At 51.3% G+C, this 19,864-nt stretch overlaps 1 non-coding gene across 1 annotated transcript; it reads left to right on the forward strand.

Moving 5' to 3' along the window:
• Window positions 1-575: 575 nt before the first annotated feature.
• Window positions 576-671, forward strand: trnas-aga (transfer RNA serine (anticodon AGA)). The gene is given in 2 exon segments: window positions 576-612; window positions 627-671. It is a non-coding gene; the product is annotated as a tRNA-Ser (tRNA).
• Window positions 672-19,864: the final 19,193 nt, after the last annotated feature.

The raw sequence follows: 19,864 nt of genomic DNA on the forward strand, positions 1-19,864 counted from the left end.
TTCCTTCATTGTCGCTGGTTCCCAATTCAAGAACTCCATGTCGAGCGGTTTCATGTCTTTACCGCCATGCTGTGGAGTTGAAGAGTGAAGAAAGGTAACTCACCCCCTCCATCTCTGGGGTAATTAGGGGCTGAAAGTGAATCATATCATATTGAAGTATATCTACAAGCGACTGAATCTCTGTCTTTTATTGGGAACCATCTCTTTCATTGTAACCATCAGGAAATACCATTTCGTTCGCTGAAAAAAGAAATGAATATGTCACTAACCTTTGTTTGTTTCATGTCCAAGAATACTCAGATCAATAGCTCCCTTGATTACCTCTGCTGGTCATGTTCGCAAAGAGATCTAGCAAATTGCCAAGTGTGATTTTCCTTTCAAGAAATAATTTTGACTCAATTTTGCTGCAAATATCTTTTCCTAACTTTGTGCTTTTCTTCTTTTATATTGGTGTCTCGCACCTTACAAATGACAGCAAAGGTATGAAAGGAGATGGAAACATTTAACTCAAGTCAGCGGCAGCTTTCAATGAGATCACGGCTGATTTGGTTACTGCTCAGGGTGCGGTGCTGTCTGTAGTCATGGCCGAGTGGTTAAGGTGATGGATTAGAAATCCGTTGGGGTTTTTCCATTGGGGTTTCCCCACGTAGGTTCGAATCCTGCTGAATACGTTATGAATGATTTCCTGCTGGAACAATTCAAAGTTCAGAATGCCTGTTTTGCACACCAGGCCTGTAATTTGATTACACTTGAGAAACTCGAGTTCTTCGTCAGAAATGCTGCACATTTAAAACATTATCTCTGTTTTTCTTCCCAGATACACTGCTCGACACATCGGGTTTCTGCAGTTGTTATTGAACGCCCTGAGCAGAAGTGCTGCTTTTCATTGGATTCCTTTAATCCCTTGTCCTCTGTTCTCTGACTCTGGTCATTGGCAACACTTCCTCCTGCTCGTCAGAGTGCTCATTCCCCACCGCTCCCTCTCCCATCATTACAAACAACCGCAGGAAATTGCCACTTAACCATCTTTGTTCCAAAGTGAAACTCACCAGCCGAGGAACTCTCTCCACCAAACGGGACTTCTCATCCCTGGGCATGGTGCAAGCCAGAGGATTGTGAAGAGATACTGTGAAAATATTGTCAGTTGGCAGTTGGAAAAATGTTCAGGAAGCAAACCATATAATTTAGGCTCCAGCGTTGGAAATCTTGAGAAACTCTTTTGGAAATGAAATCAGAGGCGATTGAAGAAGTGTAAATTGTCAGTCCGAGTAGAGCAAGGGACATTGACTCTGATGTTCTCGGCACAGGAACTGATCTGAGACATTGAAAGAATTTCTCGCTCCTGTACGTGAGGAATACAAACTTCATCTGGACTGTGGGACAATGAAAAACTCTGGAACACTCAAGACAATATCCAAATATTGACTGAGATCACTAGAGTACGAGTACAATAGATGGCTCAGTTTTTGTCCAGTGTGTGCGGGAGGGCTTCCTGACACAGTATGTAGACATGCCTTCAAGGGAAGAAGCCACTTTCGATTTAGTACAGGGTAACGAGCCTGGCCAGGTTTTAGATTTGGAAGAAGGTGAGCACTGTGGAGACAGCGATCACAACTCTCTCAGGTTTACTTTCGTGATGGAAAGGTGTAGGTGTACTCCACGGAGCAAGAGTTTCAGCTGGTGGAAGGGAAATCACGATGCAATGAGGTAAGATTTAGGAAGCGTAGAGTGGGGTAGGAAACTGTAGGGGGTGAGCACATTAAAAATGTGGAGCTTATTCAAGGAAAAGCTCCTGTGTGTCCTCGATATGTATGTACATGTCAGGCAGGGAGGGAGATATAGAACGCGTGAGCCGTGGTTTACTAAGGAAGTGTGTGCGAGATAAGTGGCTGTCCAGCCCCATCTACGGCACTTTTTATTTCCCTTCCCAGGAACAAAGACACGGAGGAGTCTGTCCAAAACTTTTTCATTCAACTTTGCAAAGTCGGGTGCTGTTCCCAAAGGTACACACACACAAGCATAGTAATCTCCACGCATTATATACATGTATATGTGGGCTGGGTCTACTACTGCTGCCTTGACCAATGAGTGCTAGGATTCCCCACTGTTTTCCTTATTTGGGTTCTGGTGCCTGCGATTATTTTGTTATTCACTTGACCAATCAGTGTTTGAGCTTCCCGTTCTTCCCTTATATGGATGATGTTGTACAACTGTGTTTAAGGGCGGTCTCTCAGCTATCGAGGAAAGCTGTTACAACTGTTTCATTCATATAAACATGGGGGAGGTCCGGCAACAGTTTCGAGTGTCTGCTTGTGTTTACTATGAGGTAGAAAAGCCTAAAAGGCAGATAACCGTCTACCCCCTACATGCTTGTGTTCACTATGAGGTCGAAAAGACTAAAAGGCAGCTAACCGTTTAAAAATTACACTACCCCCTACAAATCCCCTGTGTCTTTTCTTACGGCCTGTAATTTTTCAACCGTAAGTTTCTTTTCCAGGGCATTTAATAACGCCCGAGCTTGTTCATCAAACTGCCCGTCTCTAATACTACCCCCGCCCAAGAGGGATTCACGTTGTTCCATCTCGAGATTTATTCGTTCAACCTGCCCATAGGGAACATCCTTCTTAGTAAGGGCGGTTTCGATCAGTCGTTGAGTTAATCCCCGGACACAGGGAATAACGCAACACCCAAGGGCAGTGAGTACTCCTGCCACCACTATACATGAGACAAGAAAGGGAACGACCACCCCCGTCCATTTACCGAAACAAGCTTCCAACCAGTCCGTGAGGCCAGAGTCGATGCCCGAGTTTTCGGCCAGTTCGTCCGCCAATGTGGTGAGTCCATCCAGGGCGCGTGTGATGGACCCATCAGGGGCTGTGTTGTTGGGGATGAAAGTGCAGCACTGAGTGCCTATCATGACACAAACACCCCCCTTCTCTGCCAACATCATGTCTAAGGCCAACCTATTTTCCCACGCCATCCTACTAGTGGCGTCCAATTGTTCTGCTATTCCTTTCACTGCATCCCGGGTATAATTAATGAACCTCTGCTGATTGTAGTAAATATAATTAATCCAATCCACATTCTTATTGATGGTCACCCACCAGAACAGTGACGACTCAAAACCCGCCGCTATCTGGTTCCTTGCCTTGTATTAATCAGGAACACCCCTGGGGACCCCTATGGCATCTAAATATATGTTATCATCGAAAGAGGTCTCCAAAGCTCTCTCAGTTCTTCCATTAGAACGGGGTTGCTCTTGTTTTTCGAATACCAGGGTGAATGGGATGGCCAATTGAACGATCGCACAAGTGCCCGTCCATTTTTGGGGCAGGGTCGGTCGCAGAACCCTCCCACCACAGTACCACCAGAGGTCTGCCCTAGGCACATGAATGTGGGAGTAATTCCCGCCCCCGGTAGTTTCATTGACCAGCCGAATTGATCCGCTGCACTTGTCAAATGTCCCCACATCGTCGTCCCACTGTAGTCCGGTCCGAGAGACGCAGGCCTGGTGCGTACCCGTTACCCCTGAGAATGATGGCGGGCGGGGCGCCCCCTCAGACCTGACGGGGGGAAACTTCAAACTCAAGGGTCGATAAGTGGGGTCGTTCCAGGCCTCTCGGTCCTGGTACAGCCTTATCATGTAGTCCATGGCTCGTGGGTGTTTCTCCCATCCCAGCGGGAATGGGACCACCTGAGGGTTAGGGCGGGCACTCGTGCATGCGTATCAATCACTCTTTTTCATGCTCCTCACAGTATATTTGACCCATTCCATCCAGGCATTCGCCTCCCCGTATCCCGTGTCTATTTCAAAGGTCTTTTCCAAATCCGTCGTCTCAATTATTCTAATCTTTTCCTGCTTATCAGTGGTGGATGAGCCCCCAGACTCAGCTTCAATGACCGTGATATACGTGCAGCACAGCTGCATACCCACCCACCCCCATCTTGCCTGGCCCCCAACTCTCATACCCAGTATTGTTCTATTAAGTCTCGCCTCGTTCTTTTCCAAGTTCTTTATGGTCAGATAGAGCGGATTGCACTGATTCTGCCCACAATCCCGTCCAGGGGTGATGGGATCACGGACAACTGACACCACAGCCTGGACCCCGGGGGCTGGAGGCCTATTTATGCCTTCCCTACCATGCAATTGTAATACTAACGTCTGACCCTGGAATCCCCTTTCTCTCTCTAGATTCTGCTTAGTTTGATTCCATTCACTTTTAGTCCTACAGGGCACCAACTCACATAGGTCTAAGCTAAATGTCTGTGTTGATTGGTTGGCAAGCACGGAGATGGTGAACCACTGACGGTCCTCTGCTTGTTTTATCCGAAGGCCAAATTGGGTAACACGCACACTATGACCCTGCCCAAGGATAATGGCTTAGCAAGTTAACAATACGATTGACCGCATTTTTTTTTTCGCGACACCCGTAGCCCGAGGGCACAGTTCCTTTAGACTCGCCAAAGTCCGATTAGTTCGTTCTCAGGGTCTCGGTTCCTTAGATGCCTTTGTCAGAGAGGTTCGTTCGTCCTCCGTCGGTTGTGGCACTGGTCCCTTGACTCGAGTGTAATGTGTCCAGCCCTTTTCGGCCGTACGGACAGCCGTTTCGGACGTCAAAAGTACCAGGAAGGCACCGTCCCAAGTTGGTTCGAGGGTACGTTGCTTCCAGCTTTTAATCAGGACCCACTGACCCGGCTTGACGGTGTGCACCCAAAAGTCAACTTCCTGCTTTCCTCTACCAGCTTTGCCGTGGCTGCCACCGCTTGGACACACTCCGGCCACCCTCGGGAGACTGGATCCAGAATTTTTGACAGGAAAGCCACGGGCTTCCTTTTTCCCCCCCAGTCCTGGGTCAATACTCCAAGAGCGGTTCCCTTTCTGGAGTTCACAAAGAGATGAAATGTCTTACTAAAATCCGGCAAGCTTAAAACAGGTGCGGCCATCAATTTTCCTTTTAGGATTCCAATTAACTTTTTCTCCTCCTCCTACCATTTTATTCTGTTGGGTGCCTCCTCAATGGGTTTTAGGTACAAGTCTTTAGTAAGGGGGGCATAGTCGTCTATCCATAACCGACAATAGCCTAAGAGTCCCAAGAACTTCCGCAACTCCCTCTTGGTTGTTGGGAGGCCTAGTTCGAGTATTGCCCGCACTCTTTCCGGACTTATTCATTTCTGTCCCTGGCTTATCAAGTGTCCCAGGTACTTAACCTCTTTCTCGACATATTGGAGCTTCTTCTGGCTCACTCTTAACCCCTTCTCAGCTAGGTAATTTAACAGGGCATTAGTCCCAAGTAGGACGTCCTCCTCCGCCGGTCCGGATAAAAGGAGATCGTCCACGTATTGTATAAGCTTAAGGGCCGGGGACAAGGTTAGTCCCTCCAATAATTGTTCCAGAATCTGCCCGAACAGAGTCGGGGACTCAGTGAATCCTATTAGGAGTAAGGTCCACCTGTACTGTTGTTTTCTGCCAGTATCAGGATCCTCCCATTCAAAAGCAAAAAGATCCCTACTGTCCTTGTCCAGGGGACACGCCCAGAAGGCATCCTTTAAGTCGATAACACTAAACCAGCCGTGGTCCGGGGGGATTCGCCCCAGAATAGTGTATGGGTTCGGTACCACAGGGTGCCGTACTTGGACAATTTTATTTACTTCCCTTCGGTCTTGGACCATTCGGTAGCTCCCATCCGACTTCCGGACCAGCAGGATGGGGGAATTGTATCGTGACATACAGGGCTGTACCAATCCATCTTTTATTAGGTCTTCCATAACTGTCTTCAGGCCCTGCCTCCCTTCCCAAGAGATGGGGTATTGGCGCACTCTGACGTCGGGGCTCTGGGGCTTTAATTTTACCTCCACATGTCGAATTGCGAGTCCTCCCCGGTTCCCTTTGGCGACCCAAACCCTAGGGTCTATCTCTGTCAATCGGGACTCACTAAGGTATGACATGGTAACGGCTAATTCTTCCTCTTCTCCCACTTCTATTCGCAATCCGAAACGGACTATCAAATCCCGTCCCAACAACCCATAGGGAAGATGGGGGAGATGAAGGAGTTCCACCTGGAGCTCCTCCTCCTCCAGCCGCAAGGGTTGTGGTTCGAATATTTTCGCATTAAAAACCCCACCCTTAACTCCTGAAATGTTTAATGTTTTACCTTGGAAGCCAACCCCCCTCGGATGGAGGGGAATTGAGGACCTGCCAGCGCCTGTGTCAACTAAGAAGGTAACATCTTGTCTAAATGGGCCCACCCGTAAATTTACCAGGGGTTCTTGGTAGGCCCGTGTTCCGATCCTCCCCTGACTTCCCTAATCCATTTGTTCACACTCCATTTCATACATCCCTTCTCTTTCCCTTTTAAACTCGGGACAATCCCTTTTGAAGTGTCCCAGTTTCCCGCAATGGCAACATTCGGCCTTCTGAGGGCGCTCAATTCCATAAGATCCTCCTCTCTCACTTCTGCCCCGTCTCGCTTCTCTCCCTCTCCAACTTTTCTTCGACGTTCCTCTTTCCACCCCATAATCTCCCTCCCCCATTCTGGTGGACTTACAAGCTTCCCGTACGGCTGCCACCATCATTTTTGTCTTATGTTTCTCCCTTATTACATCCCTCTGAACGTACACCTTCTGCGCTTCCCATAATAATTCTGCAACATCCTTTTCAGCCCAATCCTCCACTTTCTGTAATTTCTTCTGAATATCAGGCCATGACTTAGTCACAAAGTGCACCTTAAGCATGCTCTTGCCTATTTCCCCATCGGGGTCTAAACCTGAATACTTTCGCATGGACTCCCGCAAACGGTCTAAAAACTCACTCGGGGATTCATCCTTTTTCTGTCCAACTTCAAATGCTTTTGCTCAATTCCGCTGTTTGGGCACGCAGGTTTGGATCCCCCTGATTATAAGGCTTCTGAGGTCTGTCATATTGGCCCGTCCCCCCGCGTCGTTATGATCCCACCGGGGGTCCTCTAAGGGGTACTTCTGCTCTCCACGCTGAGGGCCGTCCTGATGCTCCCTATCCCAAATGGCCATTGCACTATTCCGGATCATAACAATTTCATCGTAATTAAATAGTATTCTCATCATGGCCTGCAGTTCAGCCCATGTGTATATACTGGGCCCCAGAAATTGGTCCAGTTGTATTCCCACACTGACGGGGTCGTCCAGTAGACGGGGTAGTTCATTACGGAGTTGCCGGATATCCCCAGAATTTTAAGGTTGCACTACGAAGCCGGTCTGTTCGTTCCCAAACGGCACCTCTCATAAGGGGTTCAGCTGTTCAATATTGTCACTCCTCCCAGCTCTCAATCCCTCTTCTCGATCTCTCCGCATCTCGAGTCGGACTGATTTCCTAGTGCCTGGGGTGAGTTCTGCGCCCCCTCCTGTGCCCCCCCCCCAGTAGTCCCTTCCTCACTGGTCGTAGCCTGCTGGGACTCAGAATTATCCGTCGCAGGAGGGAGGTCCGCGCTGGACACCTGGTCGTGCGCGGGTGGTATATACGGGGGCGGGGAAGACGGTGGCAAACCGTCGGTGAGGATGTCTGGGGCTTCCTCGGGTCTGTTTGGGGAATCAGAGGATAGAGACGCGTGGGACTCTCGCCGTCGCCCGCCAACCAGGCGGAGGCGTATTTGCTCTCCTCTGGGTCAAACGGTTGTTTTCTGTTAACATATACATTTAGGATTTGACACACCCAGTCTTCATCAGACCCATACTCGGGCCAAACTACCGAGGGGGCGCGGATAGGTGCTTTGGTCCATTTAAAACAACAATATTTTATCATGGTCTCTTTCTTTAAGTCCTTTGTTCTACTACTGTCCGTCCATAGACTTAACTTCCGACCTAATGGACTATCGGGGGGTATTTCTTTCCCATTTGCAGTCTTCCCTGACTTTTCCTTAGAAGTCTGATTTCCCATGGTTTATCTTCGGTCCTGGTCTTAAACGCCCAAAGCGTTTTCACTGATGACCGTCAAAACCACAATTTCCCGTGGTTTATCTTCAGTCCTGGTCTTAAACGCCCAAAGCGTTTTCACAGATGACCGTCAAAACCACGCGGCCAACAAGGAAGAACAAAAGAATCTCTTACCTTGATCCGTGCACGGAGTTGTCTGGCCTTTTTAAATGTGTGTACCCCCGTGTATAGTCACTAACCGGTCGTCCCAGCACTCGTCCGTGTGTTCCTTTTCCAGGACTCAAAATTATTTTTAAATGAGCCGGGTCACATCCTCTCTTGGCCGACGGCCAACGGACCAAGCTGATCAGTGAGAAGTATAAATATATACTAGACGCGTCTTTGTTGTAATCAGGCTTGATCCGTGAGCCGAAGCGACTGCTCCCCCCCCGGCAATAATTATTTCATCCCGGAGGAGCCCCCAATTGTGCGAGATAAGTGGCTATCCAGCCCCATCTACGGCACTTTTTATTTCCCTTCCCAGGAACAAAGACACGGAGGAGTCTGTCCAAAACTTTTTCATTCAACTTTGCAAAGTCGGGTGCTGTTCCCAAAGGTACACACACACAAGCATAGTAATCTCCACGCATTATATACATGTATATGTGGGCTGGGTCTCCTACTGCTGTCTTGACCAACGAGTGCTAGCATTCCCCACTGTTTTCCTTATTTGGGTTCTGGTGCCTGCGATTATTTTGTTATTCACTTGGCCAATTAGTGTTTGAGCTTCCCGTTCTTCCCTTATATGGATGATGTTGTCCAACTGTGGTTAAGGGCAGTCTCTCAACTATCGAGGAAAGCTGTTACAACTGTTTCATTCATATAAACGTGGGGGAGGTCCGGCAACAGTTTCGAGTGTCTGCTTGTGTTTACTATAAGGTAGAAAAGACTAAAAGGCAGCTAACCGTTTAAAAATTACACTACCCCCTACAATGATCCCACCCGAACACTACAATATCCCCCTCCCTGACTGATCCCTCACCAGCACTGCAATCTCCCCCTCCCTGAATAGCCCCTTCCCAACACTGCACTCACCCCCTCACAAACTGACCCCTAACCAACACTGAAATTCCCCTCTCCCTGACTGATCACTTCACAACATTACAATATCCCCCTCCCTGACTGATCCCTACCTAACACTGCAATCACCCGATCACTGACTGATCCCAACACAACACTGCACTCACATAATCCCTGACTGATTCCTACCCAACACTGCAATCACCCCTCACTGACCGATCCCGAACCAGCACTGAAATCTCCCTCTCCCTGACTGATCACGTCACAACATTGCAATCTCCCCCTCCCTTACTGATCCCTAACCAACACTGAAATCTCCCTCACGCGACTGATTCCTACCCAACACTGCAATCACTCACTCCCTGATTGATCTCGACCCAACACTGCACTCATCCCCTCCCTGACTGATCCATACCCAACGCAGCAATCATCCCCTCCCTGACTGATCCCTGCCCAACACTGCAATCTCCCGTCCCTGACTGATTCCGAGCCAAAACAGCAATCCCCCCTCCCTGACTGATACCAACCCAACACTGCACTCACACCCTCCTTGACTGATCCCTACCCAACACTGCAATCGACCCTTCCCAGACTATTTCCTACCCTGCACTGCAATCTCGCCCTCCCTGATTGATCCCTTCCCAACACTGCAATCCCTCCTCCCTAACTGATCCCAACCGAACACTGCAATCTCCCCCTCCCTGACTGATCCCGACACAACATTTTTCTCACCCCCTCCCTGACTGATCCCTACCCAAAGCTGCAATCACTCCCTCCCTGACTGATCGCTACCAAACACTGCACTCGCCCCTCCCTGACGGATCCTTACACAACACTGCACTCACACCCTCCCTGACTGATCCCTACCCAACACTGCACTCACCCAATCCCTGACTGATCACGAACCAAAAATGCAATCTCCCCCTTCCTGACTGATCGCTACCCAACTCTGCACTTCCCACCACCCAGACTGATCCCTACCCAACAATCCAATCTCCCCCTCCCTGACTGATCCCAACCCAACACTGCACTCACACCCTCCCTGACTGATCCCTACCCAATTCTGCACTTAACCCCTCCCTGCCTGATCCCTACCAAACACTGCACTCACCCACTCCCAGACTGCTCCCTACGCAACAATGCAATCTCCCCCTCCCTGACTGATATCAACCCAACACTGCACGCACACCCTCCCTGACTGATCCCTACACAACACTGCAATCCCCCCTCCCTGACTGATCCCTATCCAACACTGCAATCACCCCTCCCTGACTGATGCCTTCCCAACACTGAAACCCCCCCTCCCTGACTGATACCTACCCAACACTGCACTCACACCCTCCCTGACTGATCCCTACCCAACAATGCACTCGCCCCTCCCTGACTGATCCCTGCACAACACTGCAATCACCCCTCCCTGACTGATCCCTATCCAACACTGCAATCCCCCCTCCATGACTGATCCCTATCCAACACTGAAATCCCCCCTCCCAGACTGATCCCGACACAACACTACAATCTCCCCCTCCCTGACTGATCCCTACCCAACACTGCAATCTCCCCCTCCCTGACTGATCCCTACCCAACACAGCACTCACACCTTTCACTGACTGATCACTACCCAACACTGCAATCTCCCCCTCCCTGACTGATCACTACCCAACACTGCAATCTCCCCCACCGTGACTTATCCTTACCAACACTGCACTCACCCAGTCCATGACTGATCCCTATCCAACACTGCATTCTCCCCGGCCCTGACTGATCCCTCACGAACACAACAGTCTCCCCCTCACTGACTAATCCCTATCCTACACTGCAATCTCCCCCCTCCATGACTGATCACTACGCAACACTGCAATCACCCCCTCCCTGAACTATCCCAAACCCACACTGCAATTTCCCCCTCCCCGACTGATCCCTACCCAACACTGCAATCTCCACTTCACTGACTGACCCCGAACCAACACTGAAATCTCCCTCTCCCTGACTGATCCCTACCCAACACTGCAATCTCCCCCTCCCTGACTAATCCCTAACCAACACTGAAATCTCCCTCTCCCTGACTGATCACGTCACAACATTGCAATCTACCCATGGCTGACTGATCTCTACACAACATTGCAACCTCCCTCTCCCTGACTGATCCCTAACCAACTCTGAAATCTCCCTCTCGCTGACTGATCCCTCCCTAACAAGGCAATCTCCCACTCACTGACTGATCCGTACCCAACACTGCAATCTCCCACTCCCTGGCTGATCCCTAACCAATACTGCACGCACCCCGCCCTGACTGATCCCTATCCAACACTGCAATCTCCCGTCCCTGACTGATCCCTACACAACACTGCAATCACCCCCTCCCTGACTGATCCCTAACCAACAATGCACTCACCCCTCCCTGACTGATCCCTACCCAACACTGCAATCACCCCCTCCCTGACTGATCCCTACACAACACTGCAATCACCCCCTCCCTGACTGATCCCTAACCAACAATGCACTCACCCCCTCCCTGACTGATCCCTACCCAAAACTGCAATCTCCCCCTCCCTGACTGATCCTTACGCAACACTGCAATCACCCCCTCCCTGACTGATCCAGACCCAACACTGCTATCTCCCCTTCCCTGACTGATCCCTACGCAACACTGCAATCTCCCCCTCCCAGACTGATCCCTACGCAACACTGCACTCACCCAATCCCTGAGTTATCCCTACCCAACACTGCAATCTCCCCTTCCCTGACTGATACCGACACAACACTGAAATCACACTCTCCCTGACTGATCACTTCGCAACATTGCAATCTCCCCCTCACTGAATGATCCTTACGCAACACTGAAATCTCCCTCTCCCTGACTGTTCACTTCACAACATTGCAATCTCCCCCTCGCTGACTGATACCTACCCAACACAACAATCTCCCCCTCCCAGACTGATCCCTACCAAACACTGCACTCGCCTCTCCCTGACTGATCCCTATCCAACACTGCAATCACCGCCCCCCCCCGACTGATACCTACCAAACACTGCTATCTCCCCCTCCCTGACTGATCCCGATGCAACACTGCAATCTCCCCCTACCTGACTGATACCTTCACAACACTGCAATCACCTCTCCCGGACTGATCACTACACAACACTGAATTCTCCCTCTTCCTGACTGATCACTTCACAACATTGCAACATCCCCGTCCCTGACTGATCCCTAACCAACACTGAAATCTCCCCGTCCCAGATTGATAACTACCCAACACTGCAATCCCCACTCGTTGAATGATCCCTCCCCAACACTGCAATTTCCCCCTCCCTGTCTGATCCCTCCCCAACACTGCCATTCCCCCTACCTGACTGATCCATACCCAACACTGCAATCTCCCCCTTCGTCTCAGATACAAACTCAACACTGCAATCTCCCCCTCCCTGACTGATCCCTAACCTACACAGCAATTATTCCCTCCCTGACTGAACACTACCCAACATTGCAATCCCCCCTCCCTGACTGATCCCTAGCCAACACTGCAATCCCCCCTCCCTGACTGATCCTAACTGGTCACTGCAATCTCTCCTTCCCTGACTGATACCTACACAACACTGCAATCACCTCTCCCCGACTGATCACAACACAACACTGAATTCTCCCTCTTCCTGACTGATCACTTCACAACATTGCAATCTCCCCTTCACTGACTGATCCCTAAACAACATTGCAACCTCCCCGTCCCTGACTGATCCCAAACCAACACTGAAGTCTCCCCGTCCCTGATTGATAGCTACCCAACACTGCAATCCCAACTCCCTGAATAATCCCTCCCCAACACTTCAATTTCCCCCTCCCTGTCTCATCCCTCCCCAACACTGCCATCCCCCCTACGATAATGATCCATACCCAACACTGCAATCTCCCCCTTCCTCTCAGATACATACTCAACACAGCAATCACACCCTCCCTGACTGATCCCTAAACTACACAGCAATCATTCCCTCCCTGACTGATCCCTACCCAACATTGCAATCCCCACTCCCTGAATGATCCCTCCCCAACACTGTAATTTCCCCCTCCCTGTCTGATCCCTCCCCAACACTGCCATCCCCCCTCCCTGACTGAACCATACCCAACACTGCAATCTCCCCCTTCCTCGCAGATACATACTCAACACTGCAATCTCCCCCTCCCTGACTGATCCCTAACCTACACAGCAATCATTCCCTCCCTGACTGATCCCTAGCCAATACTGCAATCCCCCCTCCCTGACTGATCCCAACTGATCACTGCAATCTCCCCCTCCCTGACAGATCCCAACCCATCACTGCACTTACCCCTCCTTGACTGATCACTCCCCAACACTGCACTCACCCCTTCCCTGACTGATCTCTAACCTACACAGCAATCATTCCCTCCCTGACTGATCCCTACCCAACACTGCAATCGCCCCCTCCCTGACTGATCCCTACCCAGCATTTCAATCCACCCTCCCTGACTGATCCCAACCGAACACTGCAATCACCCCCTCCATGACTGATCCCTACATAACACTGCACTCACCCCATTCCTGACTGATCCCTACCCAACACTGCAATCTCCCCCCTCACTGACTGATCCGTACTCAACAATTCAATCTCACCCTCCCTGACTGATCCGGGCACAACTCTGCACTCACCCCCTCCCTGACTGATCCCTAGCCAACACTTCACTCACCCCCTCCCTGACTGATCCCTAACCAACACTGCACTCCCCCCTCCCTGTCTGATCCCTTCCCAACACTGCACTCACCCCCTGCCTGACTGATCCCCAACCAAAAATGCAATCTCCTCCTCCCTGACTGAACCCTTCCCAACACAGCAATCTGCCCCTCCCTCACTGATCCGTATCCAACACTACAATCTCCCCCTCCCTGACTGATCCATACTCAACACTGCAGTCTCCCCCTCCCTGACTGATGCATCCCCAACACTGCAATCTCCTCCTCCCTGACTGATCCCGACACAACACTGCAATATACCCCATTCCCTGACTGATCCCTATCCAACACTGTAATCACCCCCTCCCTGACTGATCGCTACCCGACACTGCCATCTCCCCCTCCCTGACTGATACCTACCCCACACTAAATAATTCCTCTCACTGACTAATCCCTACCCAATACTGCAATCTCCCTTCACTGACTGATCGCTACCCAACACTGCAATCACCCACTCCCTGACTGATCCCTATACAACACGGCAATCTCCCCCACCCAGACTGATCCCCCCCCCAACACTACAAAATCCCCCTCCCTGACTGATCCCTCCCCAATACTGCAATCTCCCCATCCCTGAATAGCCCTTTCCCAACACTGCATTCACCCCCTCCCAAACTGATCCCTAAAAAAACACTGAAATTCCCCTCTCCCTGACTTATCACTTCATAACATGACAATATCCCCCTCCCTGACTGATCCCTAATCAACACTGGAATCACCCCTCCTTGACTAATCCCTAACCAACACTGAAATCTCCCTCTCCCTGACTGATCACGTCACAACATTGCAATCTCCCCATGGCTGACTCATCCCTGCACAACATTGCAACCTCCCTCTCCCTGACTGATCCCTAACCAACTCTGAAATCTCCCTCTCGCTGACTGATCCCTCCCTAACAAGGCAATCTCCCAATCACTGACTGATCCGTACCCAACACTGCAATCTCCCAGTCCCTTGCTGATCCCTAACCAACACTGCAATCATCGCCTCCCTGACTGATCCCGACCCAACACTGCAACCTCCCCTCCCTGACTGATCCCTACCCAACACTGCAACCTCCCCTCCCTGACTGATCCCGACCCAACACTGCAATCTCCAACTCCCTGACTGATCACGACCCAACACTGCCATCTCCCCGCCCTGACGGATCCCTACCCGACACTGCATTCTCCTCATCCCAGACTGATCCCTAACCAACACTGCACGAACCCCGCCCTGACTGATCCCTAACCAACACTGCAATCTCCACTCCCTGACTGATCCCTACACAACACTGCAATCCCCCCCTCCCCGACTGATCCCTAACCAACAATGCACTCACTCCCTCCCTGACTGATCCCTACCCAAGACTGCAATCACCCCCTCCCTGACTGATCCCTACACAAAACTGCAATCTCCCCCTCACTGACTGATCCTTACGCAACACTGCAATCACCCCCTCCCTGACTGATCCCGACCCAACACTGCTATCTCCCCTTCCCTGACTGATCCCTACGCAACACTGCAATCTCCCCCTCCCAGACTGATCCCTACGCAACACTGCACTCACCCAATCCCTGAGTGGTCCCTACCCAACACTGCAATCTCCCCTTCCCTGACTGATACCGACACAACACTGAAATCACCCTCTCCCTGACTGATCCGTAACCAAAACTGCAATCACCGCCTCCCTGACTGATCCCTACCCAACACTGCAATCTCCCCTCCCTGACTGATCCCTACCCAAGACTGCAATCTCCAACTCCCTGACTGATCCCTACCCAACACTGCCATCTCCCCTCCCTGACTGATCCCTATCCGACACTGCAATCTCCTCATACCAGACTGATCCCGAACCAACACTGCACGCACCCCGTCCTGACTGATCCCTAACCAACATTGCAATCTCCCCTCACTGACTGATCCCTACACAACACTGCAATCACTCCCTCCCCGACTGACCTCTACCCAACAATACACTCACCCCCTCCCGGACTGATCCCTACCCAACACTGCAATCACCCCCTCCCTGACTGATCCCGACCCAAAACTGCAATCTCCCTCTCCCTGACTGATCCTTACGCAACACTGCAATCACCCCCTCCCAGATTGAACCCCACGCAACACTGCACTCACCCAATCCCTGAGTGGTCCCTACCCAACACTGAAATCTCCCCTTCCCTTACTGATAACGACACAACACTGAAATCACCCTCTCCCTGACTGATCTCTTCGCAACATTGCAATCTCCCCCTCACTGAATGATCCCTACACAACACTGAAATATCCCCCTCCCTGACTGATCACTTCACAACATTGCAATCTCCCCCTCCCAGACTGATCCCTACCGAACACTGCACTGGCCCCTCCCTGACTGATCCCTATCCAACACTGCAATAACCCCACTCCCTGACTGATACCTACCAAACACTGCTATCTCCCCCTCCCTAACTGATCCCGACGCAACACTGTAATCTCCCCCTCCCTGACTGATCCCAACCCAACACTGCAATCTCCCCCTCCCTGACTGATACCTACACAACACTGCAATCATCTCTCCCGGACTGATCACTACACAACACTGAATTCTCCCTCTTCCTGACTGATCACTTCACAACATTGCAATCTCCCCTTCACTGACTGATCCCTAAACAACATTGCAACATCCACCTCCCTGACTGATCCCTACCCAACACTGAAATCTCCCCGTCCCTGATTGATAGCTACCCAACACTGCAATCCCCACTCCCTGAATGATCCCTCCCCAACACTGCAATTTCCCCCTCCCTGTCTGATCCCTCCCCAACACTGCAATCCCCCTTCCCTGACTGATCCAGAGCCAACACTGCAATCTCCCCCTTCCGCTCAGATACATACTCAACACTGCAATCTCCCCCTCCCTGACTGATCCCTAACCTTCACAGCAATCATCCCCTCCCTGACTGATCCCAACTGATCACTGCAATCTCCCCCTCCCTGACAGATCCCAACCCAACACTGCACTTACCCGTCCTTGACTGATCACTCCCCAACACTGCACTCACCCCTTCCCTGACTGATCCCTAACCTACACAGCAATCATTCCCTCCCTGACTGATCCCAAACAAACACTGCAATCTCCCCCTCCCTGACTGATCCCTACCCAACACTGCAATCTCCCCCCTCACTGACTGATCAGTACCCAACAATCTAATCTCACCCTCCCTGACTGATCCGGACACAACTCTGCAATCACCCCTTCCCTGACTGATCCCTACCAAACACTGCAATCTCCCCACTCACTGACTGATCCCTACCCAACAATCCAATCTCACCCTCCCTGATTGATCCCTACCCAACACTGCACTCACGCCCTCCCTGACTGAACCCTAACCAACACTGCACTCCCCCCTCCCTGACTGATCCCTACCCAACACTGCACTCACCCCCTGCCTGACTGATCCCCAACCTAAAATGCAAACTCCTCCTCCCTGACTGATCCCTACCCAACACAGCAATCTCCCCCTCCCTGACTGATCCATACCCAACACTGCAATCTCCCCCTCTCTGACTGATCCATACTCAACACTGCAGTCTCCCCCTCCCTGACTGATCCCTACACAACACTGAAATCTCCCCCTCCCTGACTGATACCTACCCCACACTAAATAATTCCTCTCACTCACTGATCCCTACCCAATACTGCAATTTCCCTACACTGACTGATCTCTCCCCAACACTGCACTCACCCCTCCCAAACTGATCCCTAAACAACACTGCAATTCGCCTCTCCCTGACTGATCACTTCATAACATGACAATATCCCCCTCCCTTACTGAACCCTACACAACACTCCAATCTCCCGCTCCGTGACTGATCGCTATCCAACACTGCAATCTCCTGCTCCCTGACTTATACCAAGCCCACACTAAATAACCTCCTCACTGACTTATCCCGACCCAACACTGCATTCTCCCCCTCCCTGACTGATCCCTATCCAGCACTGGAATCACGGCCTCCCTGACTGATCCCAACCCAACACTGCACTCACACAATCCCTGACCGCTTCCTACCCAACACTGCAATCACGCCTCCCTGACTGATCCCGAACCAACACTGAAATCTCCCTCTCCCTGACTGATCACGTCACAACATTGCAACCTCCCCCTCCCTGACTGATCCCTAACCAACACTGAAATCTCGCTCTTCCTGACTGATCCCTCACAAACACGGCAATCTCACCCTCCCTGACTGATCCCGACCCAACACTGCAATCTCCCACTCCCTGACTGATCCCTACCCAACACAGGAATCACCCCTCCCTGATTGATCCCTACCCAACACTGCAATCACCCCTCCCTGACTAATCCCTAACCAGCACTGAAATCTCCCTCTCCCTGACTGATCACCTCACAACACTGCAATCTCCCCATGGCTGACTGATCCCTACACAACATTGCAACCTCCCTCTCCCTGACTGATCCCTAACCAACTCTGAAATCTCCCTCTCCCTGACTGATCCCTCCCTAACAAGGCAATCTCGCACTCCCTGAATGATCTGTACCCAACACTGCAATCTCCCACTCCCTGGCTGATCCCTAACCAACACTGCAATCACCGCCTCCCTGACTTATCCCTACCCAACACTGCAATCTCCCCTCCCTGACTGATCCGTACGCAACACTGCAATCTCCCCCTCCCAGACTGATCCCCACGCAACACTGCACTCACCCAATCCCTGAGTGATCCCTACCCAACACTGCAATCTCCCCTTCCCTGACTGATACCGACACAACACTGAAATCACCCTCTCCTGACTGATCACTTCGCAACATTGCAATCTCCCCCTCACTGAATGATCCCTACACAACACTGAAATCTCCCTCTCCCTGACTGATCACTTCGCAACATTGCAATCTCCCCCTCCCTGACTGATCCCTACCCAACACAACAATCTCCTCCGCCCTGACTGATCCCTATCCAACACTGCAATCTCCCCTCCCTGACTGATCCCGACACAACACTGCAATCACCCCCTCCCTGACTGATCCCTAACCAACAATGCACTCACCCCCTCCCTGACTGATCCCTACCCAACACTGCAATCACCGCCTCCCTGACTGATCCCTACGCAACACTGCAATCACCCCCTCCCTGACTGATCCAGACCCAACACTGCTATCTCCCCTTCCCTGACTGATCCCTACGCAACACTGCAATCTCCCCCTCCCAGACTGATCCCCACGCAACACTGCACTCACCCAATCCCTGAGTGATCCATACCCAACACTGCAATCTCCCCTTCCCTAACTGATACCGACACAACACTGAAATCACCCTCTCCCTGACTGATCACTTCACAACATTGCAATCTCACCCTCACTGAATGATCCCGACACAACACTGAAATCTCCCTCTCCCTGACTGATCACTTCACAACATTGCAATCTCCCCCTCCCTGACTGATCCCTACCCAACACTGCAATCTCCCTCTCCCTGACTGATCCCTACCCAACACAACAATCTCCCCCTCCCTGTCTGATCCCTCCCCAACACTGCCATCCCCCCTCCCTGACTGAACCATACCCAACACTGCAATCTCCCCCTTCCTCGCAGATACATACTCAACACTGCAATCTCCCCCTCCCTGACTGATCCCTAACCTACACAGCAATCATTCCATCCCTGACTGATCCCTAGCCAATACTGCAATCCCCCCTCCCTGACTGATCCCAACTGATCACTGCAATCTCCCCCTCCCTGACAGATCCCAAACCATCACTGCACTTACCCCTCCTTGACTGATCACTCCCCAACACTGCACTCACCCCTTCCCTGACTGATCTCTAACCTACACAGCAATCATTCCCTCCCTGACTGATCCCTACCCAATACTGCAATCGCCCCCTCCCTGACTGATCCCTACCCAGCATTTCAATCCACCCTCCCTGACTGATCCCAACCGAACACTGCAATCACCCCCTCCATGACTGATCCCTACATAACACTGCACTCACGCCCTCCCTGACTGATCCCTAACCAACACTGCACTCCCCCCTCCCTGACTGATCCCTACCCAACACTGCAATCTCCCCCCTCACTGACTGATCAGTACCCAACAATCTAATCTCACCCTCCCTGACTGATCCGGACACAACTCTGCAATCACCCCTTCCCTGACTGATCCCTACCAAACAC

Source organism: Chiloscyllium punctatum, chromosome 4 (assembly GCF_047496795.1).
Source record: "Chiloscyllium punctatum isolate Juve2018m chromosome 4, sChiPun1.3, whole genome shotgun sequence".
NCBI classification, from domain to species: domain Eukaryota; kingdom Metazoa; phylum Chordata; class Chondrichthyes; order Orectolobiformes; family Hemiscylliidae; genus Chiloscyllium; species Chiloscyllium punctatum.